General features: G+C 37.8%; 1 protein-coding gene and 1 pseudogene across 7 annotated transcripts in view; one reads left to right on the top strand and one right to left on the bottom strand.

Moving 5' to 3' along the window:
• The window catches only part of CDKAL1 (CDK5 regulatory subunit associated protein 1 like 1), an 875,166-nt gene that overhangs the window by 109,673 nt on the left and 741,949 nt on the right, over positions 1-23,544 (top strand). The window lies entirely within an intron of this gene.
• On the bottom strand, positions 7,055-23,185 carry LOC136397333 (small ribosomal subunit protein eS6-like; annotated as a pseudogene).

Below are 23,544 nucleotides of genomic sequence, written 5' to 3' on the forward strand. Positions count from 1 at the left end.
TTTTCCAGGTTTTTTTCCAGTGAAATGTTTTTGTGCCTAAGCATATTTGTGAGACTAATTATATTGTTTTATATGGATTTTTGGAGGAAGAAAAATTATATTAAAGGTGTTTTGTTGGATAGTGAGGCAGTGAAATATAAGGGTATATTTCCAGGGCAAAGCAAGCATAAATTTCATTCAATAAATTGTTGTACAGAGAGAAGAAGAAAGAGACTCAAAAATTTAAAAAAATGAGATAGCCCTACAAGAATTATCTGACTCCATCAAAAAGAATAACATAAGAATAATAGGTATATCAGGGGGAGAAAGAGAAAATGGAATGGAGAACATACTCAAATAATAGATGAGAACTTCCCAAGCCTGTGGAAAGAACTAAAGCCTCAAGTTCAAGAAGCAAACAGAACTCCGAGTTTTCTTAACCCTAACAAACCGACTCCAAGGCATATCATAATGAAATTGGCACAAACCAACAGCAAAGAAAAAATTCTCAAGGCAGCCAGGGAAAAGAAGAATACAACATATAAAGGAAGGCCCATTAGATTATCATCAGATTTCTCAGCAGAAACTCTACAAGCTAGAAGAGAGTGGACCCCAATATTTAAAGTCCTGAAAGAGAGGAACTTTCAGCCACGAATACTATACCCATCAAAGCTATCCTTCAAATATGAAGGAGAAATAAAAACATTCACAGATACAGAAAAGATGAGGGAATTTATCATCAGAAAACCCCCACTCCAGGAATTACTACTAAAGGGGGTTCTCCAATCAGATACAAAGAACAAAAAAAAAAAACAGAGCCACAAGTAAAAGCTCCAAGAAGAACACAATAAAACCAAATTTAAACTGTGACAACAACAAAAAGAAAGAGGGGGAGAAGATGGAGATTAACAGTAGCAAAGGATGATGGAGTGCAAAAGTACTCACAAAATAGTTCGCTACAATGAACAGGGTAGGGACCCTTTTCATTACTCAAAGGTAACCACCATTGAAAAAACCACCACAGAAGCACATGAGATAAAAAAGATAGCAACAGAGGAAAGATGTATGGAATACAACCAAATAAAAACAAAAGATAGAAAAACAAAAGAGAAGGATCAAACAAGACACAAAACTAACAGAAAGCAAGATATAAAATGGCAATAGGGAACTCACAAGTATCAATAATTACACTAAATGTAATCGGATTAAACTCACCAATAAAAAGGCACAGAGTAGCAGAATGGATTAAAAAGGAAAATCCAACTGTATGCTGCCTACAGGAAACTCTTCTAAGTAACAAGGATAAAAACAAATTCAAAGTGAAAGGCTGGAAAACAATACTCCAAGCAAATAACATCCAAAAAAAAGCAGGTGTAGCAATACTCATATCGGATAATGCTGACTACAAGACAGGAAAAGTACTCAGAGACAAAAATGGCCACTTCATAATGGCTAAGGGGACACTGAATCAAGAAGACATAACAATTCTTAATATATGTGCACCAAACCAAGGAGCACCAAAATATATAAGACAGCTCCTTATTGATCTTAAAACAAAAACTGACAAAAATACAATCATACTTGGAGACCTCAATACACCGCTGACGGCTCTAGATCGGTCATCCAAACAGAGAATCAACAAAGACATAGTGGCCTTAAACAAAACACTAGAGCACCTGGATATGATAGACATCTATAGGACATTTCATCACAAAGTGACTGAGTATACATTTTTCTCCAGTGTACATGGATCATTCTCAAGAATTGACCATATGTTGGGCCACAAAAACAACATCAGCAAATTCAGAAAAATCGAAGTTGTACCAAGCATATTTTCTGATCATAAAGCCTTGAAACTAGAATTCAACTGCAAAAAAGAGGAAAAAAATTCCACAAAAATGTGGAAACTAAACAACATACTTTTAAAAAATGAATGGGTCAAAGAAGAAATAAGTGCAGAGATCAAAAGATATATACAGACTGATGAAAATGACAATACGACATATCAGAATCTATGGGATGCAGCAAAAGCAGTGATAAGAGGGAAGTTCATATCACTTCAGGCATATATGAACAAACAAGAGAGAGCCCAAGTGAACCACTTAACTTCCCACCTTAAGGAACTAGAGAAAGAAGAACAAAGACAACCCAAAACCAGCTGAAGAAAGGAGATAATAAAAATCAGAGCAGAAATAAATGAATTAGAGAACAGAAAAATTGTAGAAAAAATTAATAGATCAAGGAGCTGGTTCTTTGAAAAGATCAACAAAATTGACAAACCCTTGGCAAGACTTACCAAGGAAAAAAGAGAAAGAACTCATATAAACAAAATCCAAAATGAAAGAGGAGAAATCACCACAGACACCGTAGATATACAAAGAATTATTATAGAATACTATGAAAAACTTTATGCCACACAATTCAACAACCTAGAAGAAATGGATAAATTCCTAGAACAATACAACCTTCCTAGACTGAGTCAAGAAGAAGCAGAAAGCCTAAACAGACCTATCAGTAGAGAAGAAATAGAAAAAACCATTAAAAACCTCCCCAAAAAGAAAAGTCCAGGCCCAGACGGCTATACCAGCGAATTTTATCAAACATTCAAAGAAGACTTGGTTCCTATTCTACTCAAAGTCTTCCAAGAAATTGAAGAAGGAATACGTCCAAACACATTTTATGAGGCCAACATAACCCTCATACCAAAACCAGGCAAGGATGGCACAAAAAAAGAAAACTACAGACCAATAACTCTAATGAATACAGATGCTAAAATACTAAACAAAATTCTAGCAAATCGAATACAACAACATATTAAAAAAATAATACATCATGATCAAGTGGGATTCACCCCAGAATCTCAAGGATGGTTCAATATACGTAAAACGGTTAACGTAATACACCATATCAACAAAACAAAGAACAAAAACCACATGATCTTATCAATAGATGCAGAAAAGGCTTTTGATAAAATACAACACAATTTTATGTTTAAGACTCTCAAAAAATGGGTATAGAAGGAAAATATCTCAACATGATAAAGGCCATATATGATAAAACATCAGCTAACATCATATTAAACGGCACTAAACTGAAGGCTTTCCCCCTTAAATCAGGAACAAGACAGGGTTGTCCACTCTCTCCACTCTTATTTAATGTGGTACTAGAGGTTCTAGCCAGAGCAATCAGACAAGACAAAGAAATAAAAGGCATCCATATCGGAAAAGAAGAAGTAAAGGTATCACTTTTTGCAGATGATATGATCCTATACATTGAAAACCCCAAAGAATCCACAAAAGGACTACTAGAAACAATAAGCCAATACAGTAAGGTCGCAGGATACAAAATTAACATACAGAAGTCAATAGCCTTTCTATATGCCAACAATGAAACAACTGAGAAGGAACTCAAAAGAATAATCCCCTTCACGATTGCAACAAAAAAAATAAAATACTTAGGAATAAACATAACAAAGAATGTAAAGGACTTATATAATGAAAACTACAAACCATTATTAAGGGAAATCGGAAAAGATATAATGAGATGGAAGAATATACCTTGTTCTTGGCTAGGAAGAATAAATATAATCAAGATGGCTATATTACCCAAAGCAATATACAAATTTAATGCAATTCCCATCAAACTTCCAATGACGTTTTTTAAAGAAATAGAGCAAAAAATCATCAGATTTATATGGAACTATAAAAAACCCCGAATAGCCAAAGCAATCCTAAAGAAAAAGAATGAAGCTGGGGGCATTACAATACCTGACTTCAAACTATATTATAGGGCCACGACAATCAAAACAGCATGGTATTGGCAGAAAAATAGACACTCAGACCAATGGAACAGAATAGAAAGCCCAGAGATAAAACCACATATATATAGTCAAATAATTTTTGATAAAGGGGCCAACAACACACAATGGAGAAAAGGAAGCCTCTTCAATAAATGGTGCTGGGAAAACTGGAAAGCCACATGCAAAAGAATGAAACTGGACTACAGTCTCTCCCCCTGTACAAAAATTAACTCAAAATGGATCAAAGATCTAAACATAAGACCTGAAACAATTAAGTACATAGAAGAAGACATAGGTACTCAACTCAGGGACCTGGGTTTTAAAGAGCATTTTATGAATTTGACTCCACAGGCAAGAGAAGTGAAGGCAAAAATTAATGAATGGGACTACATCAGACTAAGAAATTTTTGCTCAGCAAGAGAAACTCATAACAAAATAAACAGAAAGCCAACTAAATGGGAAATGATATTTTCAAACAACAGCTCAGATAAGGGCCTAATATCCAAAATATACAAAGAACTCATAAAACTCAACAACAAACAAACAATCCAATAAAATTGGGAAGAGGATATGAATAGATACTTCTCCCAGGAAGAAATACAAATGGCCAACAGATATATGAAAAGATGCTCATCTTCTTTAGCTTTTAGAGAAATGCAAATCAAAACGGCAATGAGATACCACCTCACACCTGTTCGATTAGCTGTTATTAGCAAGATAGGTAATAGCAAATGCTGGAGAGGCTGTGGAGAAAAAGGAACCCTCATACACTGTTGGTGGGAATGTAAAGTAGTACAACCATTATGGAAGAAAGTATGGTGGTTCCTCAAAAAACTGAAAATAGAACTACCTTATGACCCAGCAATCCCTCTACTGGGTATATATCCCAAAAACTCAGAAACATTGATACGTAAAGACACATGCAGTCCCATGTTTATTGCAGCATTGTTCACAGTGGCCAGGACATGGAAACTACCAAAAAGCCCATCAATAGATGACTGGATAAAGAAGATGTGGCACATACACACTATGGAATACTACTCAGCCATAAGAAATGATGACATCAGAACATTTACAGCAAAATGGTGGGATCTTGATAACATGATACAAAGCGAAATAAGTAAATCAGAAAAAACCAGGAACTGTATTATTCCATACGTAGGTGGGACATAATAGTGAAACTAAGAGACATTGATAAGAGTGTGGTGGTTACGGGGGGGAGGGGGGAATGGGAGAGGGAAAGGGGGTGGGGAGGGGCACAAAGAAAACAAGATAGAAGGTGACAGAGGACAATCTGACTTTGGGTGATGGGTATGCAACATAATTGAACGACAAGATAACCTGGACTTGTTATCTTTGAATATATGTATCCTGATTTATTGATGTCACCCCATTAAAAAAATAAAATTATTTAAAAAAATAATAATAAATTGTTGTAGTTATGTTTTGTTATTGCAGAAAGCCCATTCGTTTTTTATTAACAAACAGAAAAGAGTTGAAAGTTATAGTGAAATATATAACTATTTTAGAAGAATGATAATTTTTGAAAAATGTTAGGATAATCAGTATATAAACTAACTTTGTAAGCAGAGAAAGCAAACTAGTAAGTTTATGTAGTGATTCATTTGGGATATGGGGAATGAGATATGATATAATGATATAACATTGCCTGCCATCTTAACTTATTTTATAGCACTTAAGTTATTCAGTGTATTAACGGCTGTAAAATGGGATCCTTTATAATTTACAGGCGTCCGCAAACTACGGCCTGCGGGCTGCATGCGTCCCCCTGAGGCCATTTATCCGGCCCCCCTTCGCACTTCCGGAAGGGACACCTCTTTCATTGGTGGTCAGTGAGAGGAGCACTGTATGTGGCGGCCCTCCAACGGTCAGAGGGACAGTGAACTGGCCCCCTGTGTAAAAAGTTTGGGGACCCCTGCTTCCGAACTCAGTGAGAAAATGAATTTTCTGTGTTTTGTTCAAATCTTGTGGCAATAAAATCTAGATTACATTAGCTGTAGATTACAGACGGAGTATTCCAATTCAAAATTTTTTTGTGCCATGCAAGATGCTTGCTATGTATGTTTTACAAAGTAAATCAGGGTGGAGATTAGTTAATCAATAGGGGAAGGAGGCTTTGTTAGTTTCTAAGTCATGGTACCTGATATAAATAGACTTAATAGGCCCATGTTTTATTACTGATATGTGATATTTGATAAGCAGTATTGATTTAGGTTGCAGAATCTTGACCAGATTGCTAAATTCAAACTCTTGTTTTACCATTTTGGTAATGTGCGACCTTGGCCAAGTTATTTAAGATCAGATTCCTAATCGGTGTAATGAAAATGACTGTGTTTTTGCCTTACCTGTTTTAAGAATTGATTGAGTTTATGCCTGTAAATCTCTGATAGCCTGACACAAAAAAAATGCTCAGTAAATAATAGTTATGATTATATATAAAATATATATATATATATATATTTTAAGGAGTATTGGTTTATTAATGTGCTTTCTTTGGGAGATTGGAGAGAGACCCTTTTACATGCAGTTTACTTTGGCAATTTTTTCAGGAAATTAGATCCTGTGCAATTTGTTGTGAAAGTTATGAGTAGGCATTTGTTTGTGGTGACTGCTAGGATGAGAAAAGAAATGGTGGGCAACTTATGGTAGAGACTGTTTCAAGAGTGGAGTAATAATAGTACTGTTCAGATCTGAGACCCATGAAGACAGCTTTCATTGTACCTTCAAGCCTTTCTTCCCCATCATTATCAGTCAGTTATGAGAACTCGTTAAAACAAAACAAAACAAAAAAACCTGGGAATCCCTGGCTGATGGCACAGTGGATAGAGCTTCTTCCCAGAGTGCGGAGGTTGCCAGTTCAATCGGAGATTGCCTGTTTTACCCTGAGAGTACCAGCTTGATTCCTAGGATACCAGATGGAGCCCTGATCCAGACACAAATGAGAAGCAATCAGTGACACAACTAAATGGAATAACAAGTTGATGCTTCTCTCTCTCTCTCTCTTTCCCTTCCTCTCTCTCGAAACAAAACAAAACAAAACAAAGACCTCGTACTGTTTTGTTTGCTTGTTTTTCCTAAGACTTTTCCTTCTTTCAGGCTATGCTTCCTGTTACCTTCTAACTCAGTTTCAGGCTGGGCAGATAATCGGGTGTCCTGCTGCTACTTCATCTAGTATATACAGTATCAAAGTTTTGCCTTTGATGTAGTACAATCACTACTTTCTTTTTCTCTTTCTTTTAGATTTGATCTTTGTTCTTATTTATTTGTTGCTCTTAGAAAATCTCGTTTTTGACTAGACTGAGACTTAGAGGTAGAAGCTGTCAGAGAAGACAGCCTGTTTCTTTTAGCAATCTGTTCTGGTGATTTTCTTTTACCTTATTTATTCTCTCAGCCAAAGTTCACGTATTCTGCAGCCTCTTTCTTATGTTTCTTAGAACATTGTTTCTTTAGAACAGTACGCTGATGTTTGTGTTGCAGGACATGTGGAGTAACAAGATACTGGATCTTGGGTGCTTTGGTCGGGGTTTCTTACCTTCTTTGTTTAGGGGCTTTCTCACAATGTATTGGTGGATGTCATCTTCTTTAGAGAGACTGAAAAGTGCTAGCACTTTTGAGCCCCAGGTGATGAGGCATAGTAGTATTGGAGAGACTAGGAACCCCCCCCCCCCCCCCCCCCGTTTCAACGACCAAATTGAGAACATGGAGATTGGTATCCACAGTGCAACTCCAAACAGATTAGTGCTTTCTCTCTCCAGTCTTCTCTGGTCTATGACAGCCCCTCACTCAGCAGCAGGTGGACTTGGCCTTGGGTCAAGACACCCTGCTTCATGGGGAAAAACCTTGTTTGTTCCCACCACTGATTCGAACCACATAACCTTTCCTTTCTTCACCCAGCAGCTTCTGTGACCATACACTTCTCATAAAAGGTATGATATGTGCATTCACTGTCCACTCCAGTGAGTTTCTGGCAGCCAATGGCTGGGAAAGAATGTTGAGCTTCATCCTGAAGCAGACAACCACCTCTAAGGTGCCATGAAAAAAATCCCTACTTCTTTTTCTCTTAAATGCTTTCTTAACAACCCACCACCACCCCAAACCCCACAAACTCATAGGAAACTAGGGGGTCAGTCTCACAGACTAGATAGATCTGAGTGCTAGAGTTAGTTTAAAAACATTTCCACAAATGAGACATGAAAATGGGACATATTTCAAATTCTAGTATTACTTAGGACTGAATTTTTAACCTAAACGTCTATATTTAGTTCTATATAGTGCTATATTTTTATAGTGTATGGAAGCCAATTTTTTGTATGCTTGAGTTATTATATTTTTAACAACTGGCATTAGAATAAGCTATAGAATAGAAATAGTTTCTTTGTAGTAATAATTTTGTGGAAACAAAATTCATCTCTTAATGCTTCTATGCATTTTAGCATAGATCCTATGATTATGGTTTATAAAATATTTTCACCTCTCTTCATCTGTTTTCTGAGTAGTAGTATAGTAAAATGATGTCCCAGAATACTTAGCACATGTAATTCAAAAAGACAATATTTGTCTTTGCTCTGGTTGCCCTAAGATAAAACTCAGAAGCATTCTGGATATATTACAGAAAGTTACTTCCCAGGAAAAATTATTTTATTTCTTTTGGAGCTTTTTGTAAGAATAAACCATAGATGAGACTGAGGAGCCCTGAGGAGCCACTGCGCCACCTCACCCACAGGTGTTGTAAAGTACCAAAAGCTACAGAATCAATATTAATATTTTAAGAGGCTTAAAGAACATTTTATTAATTTGGGTTAAGGTGTGCAGAGAAATTTTGTGAATAATCTCTGTACTGTGTGATTGGCATAACCAGGATGGCCCTTGGCGTTGTATTGTAAATGCAAAGGGAAGGAAAACATGGATTCTCTGACATTCCACCACACCTGTGGAGAAAGGGGTGAATGGCTAGCCAGGTACAGGAAGAGAAAAGCCAAAATAAACCTTTTCTTATAGTAATGAGCCATTTGCTGGCATTTGTCCCCACGGAAACTACCTCTACCATATGAATGCATATAGTTAATGTGTGTGACTCTGGACAGAGAGATGGCAGATAAACATTAGAAAATATAGGAATGTCTCTTAATATGTAAAGAGACATCTTTCTATCATTGTGTTGACTTATAAATTTTGTTTTCTCCAAAATGATGTATGGCTTGCAAATTGAACATGGTCCTATCATGTTAAAGGGCATATGACTATAACCAATAGTGGTAAAGGGCACCTAATTGCAATTTTTGCTTCTATACTTTCTGCTTGCAAAACTATAAAAACTAAGTAGAACAAAAGACCAACAGGCTCTCCCTCAGATTTCTGTCGGAGTTGCCGCCACTTGGCCAAGCTAGACAATAAAGCTTTGGTGTGTAATTGATGGATTTTGTTCGTGCCTTCAATGTTTCAAGTCCCTCAGATTAGGTTTAACAGAGACTGGTATCTGTTTTTGAAGCGGTAACCTAGGAATAGTTACATATTTCTATTCTACTTATGCAAACTTCTTTCGACTATACTGTAAAACTCTTAAATTATTTACCCGAGTTCTCTTAACTATTAAGTTAAAGTGTTCAGTCAGTATGCATCCATTTTAACTTTTCTGCATAGGCTGGCTAAACAAAAATTCCAGTGGTATGTATATTACTTTACCATGCTTCCCACAGTTTTCACCAGGGAAATAATGAGAAATTCACTAAGTTAATTGAAAAGTTTTGAATGTCTTTGTGACATGACAAATTCCTGAAAATTAGGGCTTTCTAATGAGTCAAGTTGTATAGGTAATGTGTCAATATATTGCTATAAGGTACTATTTAATGAGCATTTAGACGTACTTGGCTCAAATGTATTCTATGTATTTTAACCCTCTTAAGTGATTTGTAATATTTAGATCTATTTTCCCTATGGGGTTAGATAGAAGTAAGGCTTATACAACCAGTGAATTGCTTCTGGGTATAGTGTAACATAAACAGATTTTTTGTAGTAAAGATTATAAAGTATCATCATAGAAGAAAATGTAGACTGTTGTGTTAAAAAAAAGTAAGGCAGATTTTATAAAATTGTAACTGGGAGACTGTACTGTTAAGCCTAATCCGGAGGGATTTGAAACATTGAAGACACGAACAAAATCTGTCGATTACACACCAAAGCTTTATTGTCTAGCTTGTCCAAGCAGCGGCAACTCTGACAGAAATCTGAGGGAGAGTGCGCCAGCCCTTTGTTCTACTTAGTTTTTATAGTTTTGCAAGCAGAAAGTATAGAAGCAAAAATTGCAATTAGGTGCCCTTTACCACTATTGGTTATAGTCATATGCCCTTTTTTTTTTTTTTTACAGAGACAGAGAGGGGGTCAGAGAGAGGGATAGACAGGGACAGACAGACAGGAATGGAGAGAGATGAGAAGCATCAATCATTAGTTTTTTCATTGTGCGTTGCAACACCTTAGTTGTTCATTGATTGCTTTCTCATATGTGCCTTAACCACGGGCCTTCAGCAGACTGAATAACCCCTTGCTGGAGCCAGCAACCTTGGGTTCAAGCTGGTGGGCTTTTTGCTCAAACCAGATGAGCCCACGCTCAAGCTGGGGACCTCGGGGTCTCGAACCTGGGTCCTCCGCATCCCAGTCGGATGCTCTATCCACTGCGCCACCGCCTGGTCAGGCTATAGTCATATGCCCTTTAACATGATAGGACCATGTTCAATTTGCAAGCCATACATCATTTTGGAGAAAACAAAATTTATAAGTCAACACAATGATAGAAAGATGTCTCTTTACATATTAAGAGACATTCCTATATTTTCTAATGTTTATCTGCCATCTCTCTGTCCAGAGTCACACACATTAACTATATGCATTCATATGGTAGAGGTAGTTTCCGTGGGGACAAATGCCAGCAAATGGCTCATTACTATAAGAAAAGGTTTATTTTGGCTTTTCTCTTCCTGTACCTGGCTAGCCATTCACCCCTTTCTCCACAGGTGTGGTGGAATGTCAGAGAATCCATGTTTTCCTTCCCTTTGCATTTACAATACAACGCCAAGGGCCATCCTGGTTATGCCAATCACACAGTACAGAGATTATTCACAAAATTTCTCTGCACACCTTATCCCAAATTAATAAAATGTTCTTTAAGCCTCTTAAAATATTAATATTGATTCTGTAGCTTTTGGTACTTTACAACACCTGTGGGTGAGGTGGCGCAGTGGCTCCTCAGGGCTCCTCATATACCCCTTTGACCAATTTTAGCTTAATCGGCTATTCTTCCTGGTTCAGGCTTAAAACTAGAGTGCTGTCTCCAAGACAGCACTGCCTTCATTGTGTTCTCCTTTCCCCAGCCCTTGAAGTCTAATCTAGGATCTGTGTTTCTTTTGCTGCAGTATCTTTGGGCTTGAGGATGTGTATTGAGTATACTTCCCTTCCCCCTTCTTTTATTTTGCAATTATTTAACCTATAACTTCACTGTTAATACTTCCCTCCTCTCCCCTCCCTCAGACTCACTGATTTAGGGGAGTATCATTCAGAGGCCCCTTCCTTTGTTGTTTCTTTTCCCAATGCCTGTATTAAATGGTGAACATAGGTTCACTGCCTCACGGAGAAAATTAGTTTCTATCTGTCTCATTTTGCAAATAAGTTTTCTCCTAGAAAGTAAGCTGGATGGAAGCAAAGGCCTTCACTAAATCTTGATCACTCTCTGTTTTCAAGCCCACCACCTGGAAGAATGCCTAACAGATAGTAGACACTTAAGTCTATATGTTGATTGAGAGAAAAGAAATGAGGTCCAGAGAGGCTGAGTTAAATAATAAATTGGAATGTATGTTATAACATGTTCTATTAAATTAATTTTTGTTGTGAAAGAACTCTAAAAGACTTTAGAAAGATCAGTTATTTGTTAATAGTATTAATGCAATAGTAAATAGTTCTTATTTAGAAATAAATTATTATTAGGTCATATACCCTGTATTAGGATTTACTTTTCTTCTATAAGAAAGAGAGGTTTGAAGATAGGTATCTGCTAACTGGCTTAGCAGCTCAACAATGTCAGGGCTGCTGTTCAGAGATTTCTTGGCCTATCCTTCATGGTTTCAAGGTGGTTGCTCCTGCCCTGCGTGCGGCATCGCCTCACTTTTCTGTTTGAGGCTCCACAAAGGGGCATGTATTGACAGCAGCATCTCTTCATTTTACCAGAGAATCAGAAGGCTTACTGGAATACTGTATCTCTCTTCATTTTACTAGGAAGCTGAAAGCCTTCCAGGAACCCTGTAGTGCAGCAGACTTCCCCTTAATTGTTATAGCTTAAAATGTTTCATATGGCCGCCCCTAACTGGGAGGAAAGCTGTGAACATGTGATTTACCTATTCTAGGCACTGGCAGAGATGGGAGAAGGGAGAAGGAGTTTGAAAATAGATATTGGGTTTGTTAACCAAGAGTGCCTGCAGAATTACCCCTTTGACTAGCCTAAATCCAGATATATCCTTCTTCTTTTTTTAAAAAAATTAATTTTAATGGGGTGACATTGATAAATCAGGGTACATATGTTCAGAGAAAACATCTCTAGGTTATTTTGACATTTGATTATGCTGCATTCCCATCACCCAAAGTCCAATTGTCTTCCATCACCTTCTAACTGGTTTTCTTTGTGCCACTCCCCTCCCCCAATCCCCTCCCTCTCCTCCCTCCCCCCACCCCGTAACCCACACACTCTTGTCCATGTCTCTGAGTCTCATATTTATGTCCCACCTATGTATGGAATCATATAGTTCTTAGTTTTTTCTGATTTACTTATTTCGCTCAGTATAATGTTATCAAGGTCCATCCATGTTGTTGTAATTGATCCTATGTCATCATTTCTTATGGCTGAGTAGTATTCCATAGTATATATGTACCAAAGCTTTTTAATCCACTTGTTCAATGAATGGACATTTGGGCTGTTTCCAGATCTTCACTATTGTGAACAATGCTGCCACAAACATGGGGGTGCATTTCTCCTTTTGGAGCAGTTCTGTGGTGTTCTTGGGGTATATTCCTAAAAGTGGGATAGCTGGGTCAAAAGGCAGTTCAATTTTTAATTTTTTGAGGAATCTCCATACTTTTCCTCAGTGGCTGCACCAGTCTGCATTCCCACCAGCAGTGCAGGAGGGTTCCCTTTTCTCCACATCCTCGCCACCATTATTCTGTGGTGTTTTGTTGATGCGTGCCATTCTGACAGCTGTGAGGTGATATCTCATTGTGGTTTTAATTTGCATTTCTCTAATGATTAGTGATGTTGAGCATTTTTTCATATGCCTATTGGCCATCTGTATGTCCTCTTTGGAGAAGTGTCTATTCATTTCTTTCGCCATTTTTTGATTGGATTGTTTGTCTTCCTGGTATTGAGTTTTACAAGTTCTTTATAAATTTTGGTTATTAACCCCTTATCAGACGCATTGTCAAATATAGTCTCCCATTGACTTACTTCAAATAAGTCTTTTTATTCTGTTCTTATTGTCTTTAGCTGTGCAAAAACTTTTTAGTTTGATACAGTCCCATTTGTTTATCCTGTCTTTTATTTCACTTGCCTGTGGAGATAAATCGGCAAATATCAATATGTTGCTGCAAGAGATGTCAGAGAGCTTACTGCCTATGTTTTCTTCTAAAATGCTTATGGTTTTACGGCTTATATTTAAGTCTTTTATTCATTTTGAGTTTATTTTTGTGAATGGTGTAAGTTTGTGGTCTAGTTTCATTTTTTTGCAGGTAGCTGTCCAATTTTCCCAACACCATTTGTTGAAGAGGCTGTCTTTACTCCAATGAATGCTCTTACCTCCTTTGTCATCTTACCTCCTTTGTCAAAAATCAGTTGTCCATAAAGTTGTGGGTTTATTTCTGGGTTCTCAGTTCTGTTCCATTGATCTATATGCCTGTTCTTATGCCAGTACCAGGCTGTTTTGAGTACAGTGGCCTTGTAGTATAACTTGATACCCGGAAGTGTGATACCTACCACTTTATTCATCCTTTTTAAGATTGCTGAGGCTATTCGTGTTCTCTTTTGGTTCCATATAAATTTTTGGAATATGTGTTCCATATTTTTGAAGTAAGTCATTGGTATTTTAATTGGTATTGCATTGAATTTATAAATTGCTTTGGGTAATATAGACATTTTAATGATGTTTATTCTTTCTGACCATGAGCACGGTATATGCTTCCACTTGTTTGTATCTTCCCTGATTTATTTTATCAATGTTTTATAATTTTCAGAGTACAAGTCTTTAATCTCCCTAGTTAAATTTATTCCTAGGTACTTTATTTTTTTGGTTGCAATGGTAAAGGGGATTGATTCTTTAATTTCTCTTTCTGACAGTTCATTGTTAGTGTATAAAAATGCCTCTGATTTCTGAGTATTAATTTTATATCCTGCCACCTTGGTGAATTCATTTATCAGGTCTAGTAGTTTTTTTTGTGTTGTTTTTTTTTACAGGGATAGAGAGTCAGAGAGAAGGATAGATAGGGACAGACAGATAGGAACCAGGAACGGAGAGAGATGAGAAGCATCAATCATCAGTTTTTCATTGTGACACCTTAGTTGTTCATTGATTGCTTTCTCATATGTGCCTTGACTGCGGGCCTTCAGCAGACCAAGTAACCCCTTGCTCAATCAAGCCAGTGACCTTGGGCTCAAGCTGGTGAGCTTTTTGCTCAAGCCAGATGAGCCCGCGCTCAAGCTGGCGACCTCGGTGTCTCGAACCTGGGTCCTCCGCATCCCAGTCTGAGGCTTTATCCACTGCGCCACCTCCTGGTCAGGCAGGTCTAGTAGTTTTTTGACTGAGACTTTAGGGTTTTCTATAAACAATATCATATCATCTGCAAATAATGATAGTTTTATTTCTTCTTTTCCAATTTGGATTTTTTTAAATTTCTTTTTCTTATCTGATTGCTGTGGCTAGGACTTCCAGAACTATGTTGAATAAGAGTGGTGAAAGGGGGCACCCCTGCTTTGTTCCTGATGTTAAGGGGATTGCTTTTAATTTTTGCACATTGAGTATGATGTTGGCTGTGGATTTTTCATAGATGACCTTTATCATGTTGAGGTATGTTCCCTGTATTCCCACTTTGCTGAGAGTTTTGATCATGAACAGGTGCTGGATTTTATCAAATGCTTTTTCTGCATCTATTGAAATTATCATGTGGTTTTTCTCCTTCCTTTTGTTTATGTGATGAATCGCATTGATTGATTTGCGAATATTGTACCAGCCTTGTCTCCCAAGAATAAATCCCACTTGATCATGATGTATGATTTTTTTCATATATTGCTGGATCCGGTTTGCTAATATTTTGTTTAGGATTTTAGCATCTAGATTCATCAGGGATATTGGCCTATAATTTTATTTCTTTGTGTTGCTTTGCCTGGTTAACGATTTGCCTGTTGGCTCTAAGCTTCAATTTTCTGACTTTCTCTGTTCTCTGTATTAGATGGAGCTGCACTCCACAGTCTTATTTACCTTTTGGCGTTTGTGGGTACAGCTAGTCACCAAGAAGCAATGATGGAAGACTGAGGGATAGTAATGGAGAGAAGGCAGGGTATTTTCTCCCCTCTCTTTTTACTCTGGTTCATGTCTGAGGAAGTGGCAGTTTTCTTCCTGTGGCTTCAGCTCCTATCATACATCCTGCCGATGGGCAGCACCAGTTGTTGCTCTGGCTCTTTCCAAGTGATCATATCTTCTCATAATTCCACTTCTCCCAGTGGATCTCTCTAGACCTTAGCTTGGGCTTGGTTTCTTGCTGTTACTCACCTCAGGAATGCTTCCCATTCTGCATTTCGTGTCTTGGCTTTTTCATCACCCATATAACCACATTTTTATGTCAGTTTTCTTTATTTTTATGCCTAGAGTGGTTTCTGCTTTCCTAATTAGAACCTGTGAATACAAGGCTGAAAATGTGAGAGTTTGGTTGTGGAAATGATTTGTGTCAATTTAATATTTCTTTGGTGTATTCCATTGGAGATGCTATTAGGTGAGCTGGATAGTGAGCTCAGATTGATGTCTGAACTGAAAGTATGAATGTAGGTATCATCTCTTTATTTTTGAACCTACTCAAAATTATTTGAGTAGGGTTGGAGTTACCTGATGGAGGAAGGGTTGGAGTTACCTGATGAATAGATGGGAAGGAAACAGAAGTTGTTTGGTATCAGTTCCCACAATGAAAGTGGTTTCATGGAAATGATGAGTGGTTGAAGATCTTCACCAAAATGAGGTAGTAGAAGAGGGAATGGGCAGTGGCAGAGTATGTAGAGCTGGTCCAGAGACAGTTCTTTCAAGGTGTTTGACTGTGGAAGTGAGGAATTGGGGAGACAGTAGGAAGATTAAGACAAGCTACATTTTTTACAATTGCTTTTTTTACTTTGAAAATAATTTTGAGTAGGTTCAAAAATAAAAAAATAAGGTATATAAGGGAAGGTGTTTCTCTTATCTTGTCTACCATTAATTCTCTTCTTACTCCTCTTCTCATTGCTTGTTTCTGGTATCCATCCAATTTTTTTTTTTTTTGACAGAGTCAGGGAGAGGGAGAGATAGGGACAGACAGACAGGAAGGGATAAAGATGAGAAAGAAGCATCAATTCTTTGTTGCAGCACCTTAATTGTTCAGTGATTGCTTTCTCATATGTGCCTTGACTGGAGGGCTACAGCAGAGTGAGTGACCCCTTGCTCAAGCTAGTGACATTGGGCTTCAAGCCAGTGACCTTTAGGTTCAAGCCAGCAACCATGGGGTCATGTCTATGATCCAATGCTCAAGCCAGCTACCCCTTGCTCAAGCTGGTGATCCTCCGCTGAAGCCGGATGAGCCCATACTCAAGCCTGCGACTTCGGGGTTTTGAACCTGGGTGCTCTGTGTCCCAGTCCAACACTCTATCCACTGTGCAACCACCTGGTCAGGCCATCTAAATTCGTTTATACAATTTTAAACAAATACTTCCAGAGTTCTAGTGGTAGCATAGTGTATGTGTTTTTAGTGTCTTATTTTTTTCTCTGAAAAATACATCTGGAAATCTTTCTTTGTTAGGACTCAGAGCTCATTCATTCATTCTATTTTCAGCAGCTTTATAGGAGTCAATTCTGAATGTACTAAAATGCCTTTTAGTAGTCACCTTTTACTTTTACAAATAATGATGCAATGAATGACCTTGCATGTGTGCAAGTATGTTTATAGTGGCCGAATTCTTACAACTTCTTGGTCAGAGTACATGCATTTGCCTTTTTGGCAGATATTGTCAAATTGTCTCTACAGATGGTTTTCTAGTTTATATTACCACCAGCAATGCGAGAAGATGCCTTCTTCCTCATACTTACGTCATGCAGTGTGTTATCAAACTTACAGTTTTTGACAATGTAGGAAATGAAAAATGGTAGCTGTTTCTCTTTAGTAAGAATGGGATTGAGTATCTTTTTGTATGTTCAAGAGCCACATTTTTTTTTTTTTTTAGTGAACTCTCAGTTCATATTCTTTGCTCATTTTTTTTTGCAGGGGAGTTAGATTTTGTATTCTCAGATTTGGAGTTTTATTATGCCTGAGGGCCTACAAGCTCAATGTGGCAGGAATGTAACATAGAAGATGGGCACGGTGAGCAGTGGCTTATGGTAGAGGTGTGGTGACGGGGTCATGAAGTGCCCTATAGAGTCCATTCGGTATGTATATTGCCTCTTAGTTTATACACCTATTGAAAATGTAGAAGTAGATATCCTATTATGGATTCTTTAGATGTAGTAACTTCTGAATTCATTATGTGTCAGGATCAACAGAGCCGTGTAATTTGGAAAGAGGACAGGGGAACGCTAGTATTGTTCTGTTCTACATAGTAAGTCAGGGGTCCCCAAACTTTTAACACAGGGGGCCAGTTCACTGTCCCTCAGACCGTTGGAGGGCTGGACTATAAAGAAAACTATGAACAAATCCCTATGCACACTGCACATATCTTATTTTAAAGTAAAAAAAAACAGAACGGGAACAAATACAATATTTTAAATAAAGAACAAGTAAATTTAAATCAACAAACTGACCAGTATTTCAATGGGAACTATGCTCCTCTCATTGACCACCAATGAAAGAGGTGCCCCTTCTGGAAGTGCGGTGGGGGCCGGATAAATGGCCTCAGGGGGCCGCATGCGGCCCGCGGGCCGGGCAGTAGTTTGGGGACCCCTGTAGTAAATAAAGGTCTGTCTTGCACTCTAGCTTTGATTGTCACCAGGCCTACTTAGCTGTGTACTTAATTTTCAATAGTTATTGTTAGAGTTTTCAGAGCTTTTATTTATCATTTAAAAGAAGACATGTTCTTTCCTTTTCTATAGTGAACAAAATTCAAGCTGATTCGTGGTTTCCTCATCTGATTTTTGCAGAGTGCCCTGCAGGACTCTAGGTCTCTGCTATCTGAAATGGGTAAACTTTTTTCCTAAGCTGAGAAGGCAGAAAGCAAAGAAGCAATTACTATTGAGTTATATGGAAAAGATTTTTAGTTTTCCACAAACCCCAAAATAACCTACCGAATCATACCAAATAACACATAAAACCTAAAATGATACTATTGATAGCTTAGTGCAAAAGCAGTGTGCTCTCGACACTCGGGGCACACTGTCTTTCTAATGACTTGTTGCATCATAAATGCTGAATGCTGTTTTCAGGTTATGCCTTTTTTTTGGGGGGGGGGGGTAAAAGTGAAAATCCTCTTTGGATTTCTATTGGTTAACAAAAACAGGTTTAAATATGGGTCTTCTGAGAAAGTAAAGTGATGTGACCAGAATTTTTGACAAGTGGGCGATACCTGTGTCTTTAAAGGACACACTCATGTGAGTGGTCTCCAAGAATAAGTGCTTCCCCCAGGGCTGTGTTCTACTTCATTCGGAAATGTGCCAGATAATCACCAGCGCTAAACAGTGGAGGGTGAGCTCTTGCTCTGAGTATTTCATACTGGGAACTGTAGATGCTCTTTGTCAGATACATTTCTCCTTCACCTATCTCCCCTCCCCCCATCCCTCTCCCTCTCTCTGTGCCGTCTCTCCCACTCCTCTCCCTCCCCTCCTCCCTTCCTCTGTTTCTGTTTCCTTTTCATCCTCTCAGTCTTCTGACCCACTCTAGCTGACCGGAGGAAAATGCTTTCTCATGGATCATTTTGTTTTTGAAAACATAGTTACTCCATGCTGTGCTTTGCACAGTCCCTATAAAGAACAATAATTGAAATGTAGAAGAAGAAAATCCATCTTCCAAAATTTTTAATTTTTCTTTTTATTGATTTTGAGACATTTTCAAGAGATGCTTTTAAATTCTTTGATTAAAGCTTACTCTCTTCCCTGAGTTTTTAGGAGGCATTCAATGATTCATGTTAATGTAACTCCACTCCCTGCGTATGAAGAAGCATAATGGACAGTTGTTTTGTCCTGAAGACCCCCCTTTTCTACCAAATGCTGTTGGGTCCAAAACAAACATTTTCCCCTCTTTGTTGTGTTCTTAGTGAATTTTTATTTATGTCGGCATTCTTAATGGCTTTACCTCAGTCTATGCATAGACGCCTCTTACTGTTGTATGCTGCTCCTCAAGCTGACTTTCAGATGTAACAGTTGTGTAAGGTAAATGTTTTGTTCTGATAGTGTAGCTAGGACCATGCCCTCTCTTCCATAATGTCATGATTATGCAGAAGCCTGCAGGGTGAAGAGATGGCTGGTTGCTATGAGAGGTGGTCTGTGCTCCCGAGTAAGGGTCCCCCACTCAATGTGGATCTCTCAGTGATTACAGGAGGCCAAGAGCTGACATGTTCAAGATCTTGGAAATTTTGATAATAGCCACACAGCTCCTTTTTAAGTTTGATCACTAGTCTTTTTAGAAATTCATGAGGCAACTTTAAGGTCATATAACACTTCTATATTTTGTTTTTAGATATTGTCTGCATTATTTTTGATCAAAAGGTGAATTGCCACTGATGAGGCTAATTTTCTTACATTGACAGTCCCTGGAGTCAGTGTGTCTGGATTTCTAGTTCTGGCCCACTCTCCTACTGTGTGATTTTAGGCAAGGTACTTTTCCTCTCTAAGCTGTAGATTCGGCCTTCTATAAAAAATTGAGTAAAAATGAACCCACCAGAAATTTAGAGGATTAAATGGAAAAAAACAAAAAAGGATATGACATGTCTGATTCATTGCTGGACACGTAATATGCACTGTAATGTTAGCTATTATCATTATTCCCAATCAGATTTTTATTACCTTAGATTTAAAAGTAATTTATTTCGTGTGTATAAAAAATAGTTTGGAAATTAAATGTGCTTCAATAAAGAAATAGTAGTTTGTTTTTCTTTTCTCACACTCGGAGTGGGTGGTGTGTCAGTGACCATCATTTTCTTGCTTCAGCGAGTACAGAAGCTTTCAACAGTGGGAAGAAAAGTCCTCTGAAAATGGGTATCAGGTCGCTGTTTTCATGGTGGATCACAGCAGGAAAATAGTTTATGTTCTCACTTAAAATGAAAGAACATTATTGACTCTAAGCTCTATGGAAAATGAAACTTAAAATTTTAAAATTTTGATTAGTTTTCTTAAGGAAAAAAGCAATACATGTGTTTAATAATTAAAACTACAGATGAATGTAAATGAAATATTAATGTGTCCCTTCTCATGGTTAAATTTTATAAAATTATAAAACTAGTGTCAATGCAATTTAAAGAAAGAGAAAGAACATAAAAGGTGCATGTGGGCACTCTACTCAGGACAGCTGAACCTTCCTCTCACTTCCAAGGACAAACACCTCAAAATCATTTCATATGAATTCTTCTAGAAATTTCTTTTTTGCTTAGAACAGAATTTTCCTTTTTCTATTTTCCTTTTTTAAACACAAATGAAATGCAAGAGCTTCTCTTCTGCGCCTTGCTTTGTTTCACCCGACATGACAACAAAGATTATTATGAATTAGCACTTACAGATTTGTCTTGCTTTATTTAACAGCTAAATGGTATTTTAGCTGCAGTCTCATAATTTATTTAGTCAATCTCCTTATAATGGACTTGTAGGCTTCTTAGGCCTTTTGCTTTGTCAGTAATCATCAGTGAGAATTTAAAATTTTGTGTGGATATATATTAATATGTCATATATGTGTTTGCGCATATATGTGTATATGATTATAAATATGCACGTGTGTGGTGCGGATATCCTACAAGCACATGCAGAAGTTCCACTGTGCATTTAAACTTTTGATAGCTGTCCCTACACTGCATTCCAGAGGGTTTACTTATGCCCCTGCCGTCAGAAGAGGAAGAGGGCGCTGGTTGCCCCCTTCTTTGCTAGTGGCAGGCAGTATCATGCTTTTTATTATTTCCCAGTTTGATAGGAGAATATAGGATCTTATATCATCACCATCTGTTTTAAAAATTAAGTAGGATCAATATGTATCAGGATAAATTCCTAATAGATCAAAGATCTAAATGTTAAACCATATGTGCATTAGAAGAAAACACAGGTAAATTCCTTAGTAATCTGGGAATACAGGAACTTTTTGGATTATGACTCAAAATCCAGAAGCAATAAGAGAAGAGGTGGATAAAAAAGTATGAAGAACCTATAAAAAAAGTAAAATGGCAAACTGGCAAAAATATTGTAACTAATATCAAAGACAAATAATATTCTCTGTGTATATATAGTATGCTAAGTGTGTTACTAAATTAAAACTTGAAATGAAAATGACTAGCCTGATAGAAGAGAGCAAAAGATATGAACATTCTGAAAACCAGGAAAAACCCCCTGCAGATGGTCCTTAAACATATAAAAAGTTGCTCAAATCATTCAAGAGGAATGTGCATTAAAACCTCACCTGGCTTTCTGTTTCTTTACCTGATGGACAGAAGTACACAGGTTTGAGAGCACAGTCTATAGGGTGATGCCATGGATGAACAGCCAATGTCTTGCATTGCTCATGGGAGTGCAGAGTGATACACCCCTTAGGGAGGAGAGTTTGACAGTATACAATGCAATTCATATGAATTTATCTTTTGAGTCAACAGTCTTACTTTTTTGGGCTTGATTCCAAAGATAATCTGGGAGTGATACAGAATGATAAGGCACTGCTGCACTGTGATATTATAATGAAAGACCAGATAACCAGATCTTGAGGTATAGATTCCATCTGGCTAGCCTAAAGTTTGTAGCCTTCCAAAACCAGTCCTAGTATCTCAGCTCGGACATTGGCAATATTTGGCTAATGTGCAGATGGTTTTCAGTTCCGTCAGGAGTTAACAATGTTATAGGCCAAATCTCAAAGTAGGTAAAATTCTTTTTTGGGTCCTCTCTCAGTCTGTGTCTCCAAGTGGGGTGCCCTCTTCCTGTCTTTTCCTTCCTTGGTCCATTCTTGTTCATCTACCTAGTCCTTTGCCTAAGGGCTCTTCTGTGAGACTGCTCTTCCTCCATGACACTGGAGAACCTGACATGAAGGTTCTGCTGGCATGACCCTGAGATGTTAACCTTTTCTTCCAGATACCTAGTTCAGTAACCTGTCCACCTTCTGGTGGTAGTATATTTAAAACACTTTATTTTGGGTGGTGTTCACCCTCCCTCTCATGTAATGCTCTCACTTGAAGCTCCTTGTTCAGGTAGAGGTTGTATACACAGACATCCATTGACCCCTTAGTTCTTCGTGTCTTTTGATCTTAGCGTCTGTTCTTATCGAAATAACCATTGATGGTGCTGCAGTTTTCAGTTTTGGTTTTCCTTTCATTGTGGTAATCTTATTTTAAAGTGTAAGTCCTTTTAGGCAGCAAGGTAGTTAGAATAGCATCAAGGACTTTAGGCTTTTATAAATTCATTTCATTAAACAATGGGTTTGGGTGATGTTTTGCACTGCTGGTGAGTTTATTATAGTATATAACAATATCTAATAAAATTGTTGAGAGGAATACAAGCCCTAGTTTGAGGCAAGTCTTTAACTTTTTCAAGGAAGACAAATTGTATTTCTAATAATTTCTCAAGCTGAAGAATATTCAGTGTATGACAGATAATACATGTGCTTGGAGAATATATATGTATTTTATTTTTGCACACACGCGAGAGATAGACAAGACAGGAAAGGAGAGTGATAAGAAGCAGCAACTCATAGTTGCATCACTTTAGTTGTTCATTGATTGCTTTTCAATACGTGTCTTTACCTGGGGACTCCAGGCAAGCCAGTGGCCTTTGGACTCAAGCCAGTGACCATAGATAGGGTCATACCTGTGATCCAACACTCAAGCCGAATGAGCCTACGCAAGACGGTGACTTTGGGGTTTAGAGCCTGGGACTGAAGTGTCCCAGGTCGACACTCTATCCGCTGCACCACCACTGGTCGGGCAACAAGTGCTTGAAAAATACAGTTCCGCGCCATATCGCGGTTCACTTTTTGCGGTCTCACTGAATTGCAGATTTTAAATTGTATATATCTAATTTTGTGTTGCAGATTTTTTGTTGTATTGCAGGATTTTGTGGTAGATAGGTATTTTTGTAAATTTATTATTTTAATTATTTTTGCAGTAAAATAAGTGTGGGAAAGGTTAATAATAGTGTGGGAAGGTTTGAAGAGTGTGGGGAGGGTTTATAAAGCCTTAAGATATATATATAGTAAAATAAATATAAGGTTGCTACTTTGTGGATTTTCGCTCATCGTGGGGGGGTTCTGGAACCTAATGCCCGTGATAGATGAGGGACCAGTGTATTAACATGCAGCCTCAAAGAGGCCATTTCATA

This window comes from Saccopteryx leptura, chromosome 3 (assembly GCF_036850995.1).
Source record: "Saccopteryx leptura isolate mSacLep1 chromosome 3, mSacLep1_pri_phased_curated, whole genome shotgun sequence".
NCBI lineage: Eukaryota > Metazoa > Chordata > Mammalia > Chiroptera > Emballonuridae > Saccopteryx > Saccopteryx leptura.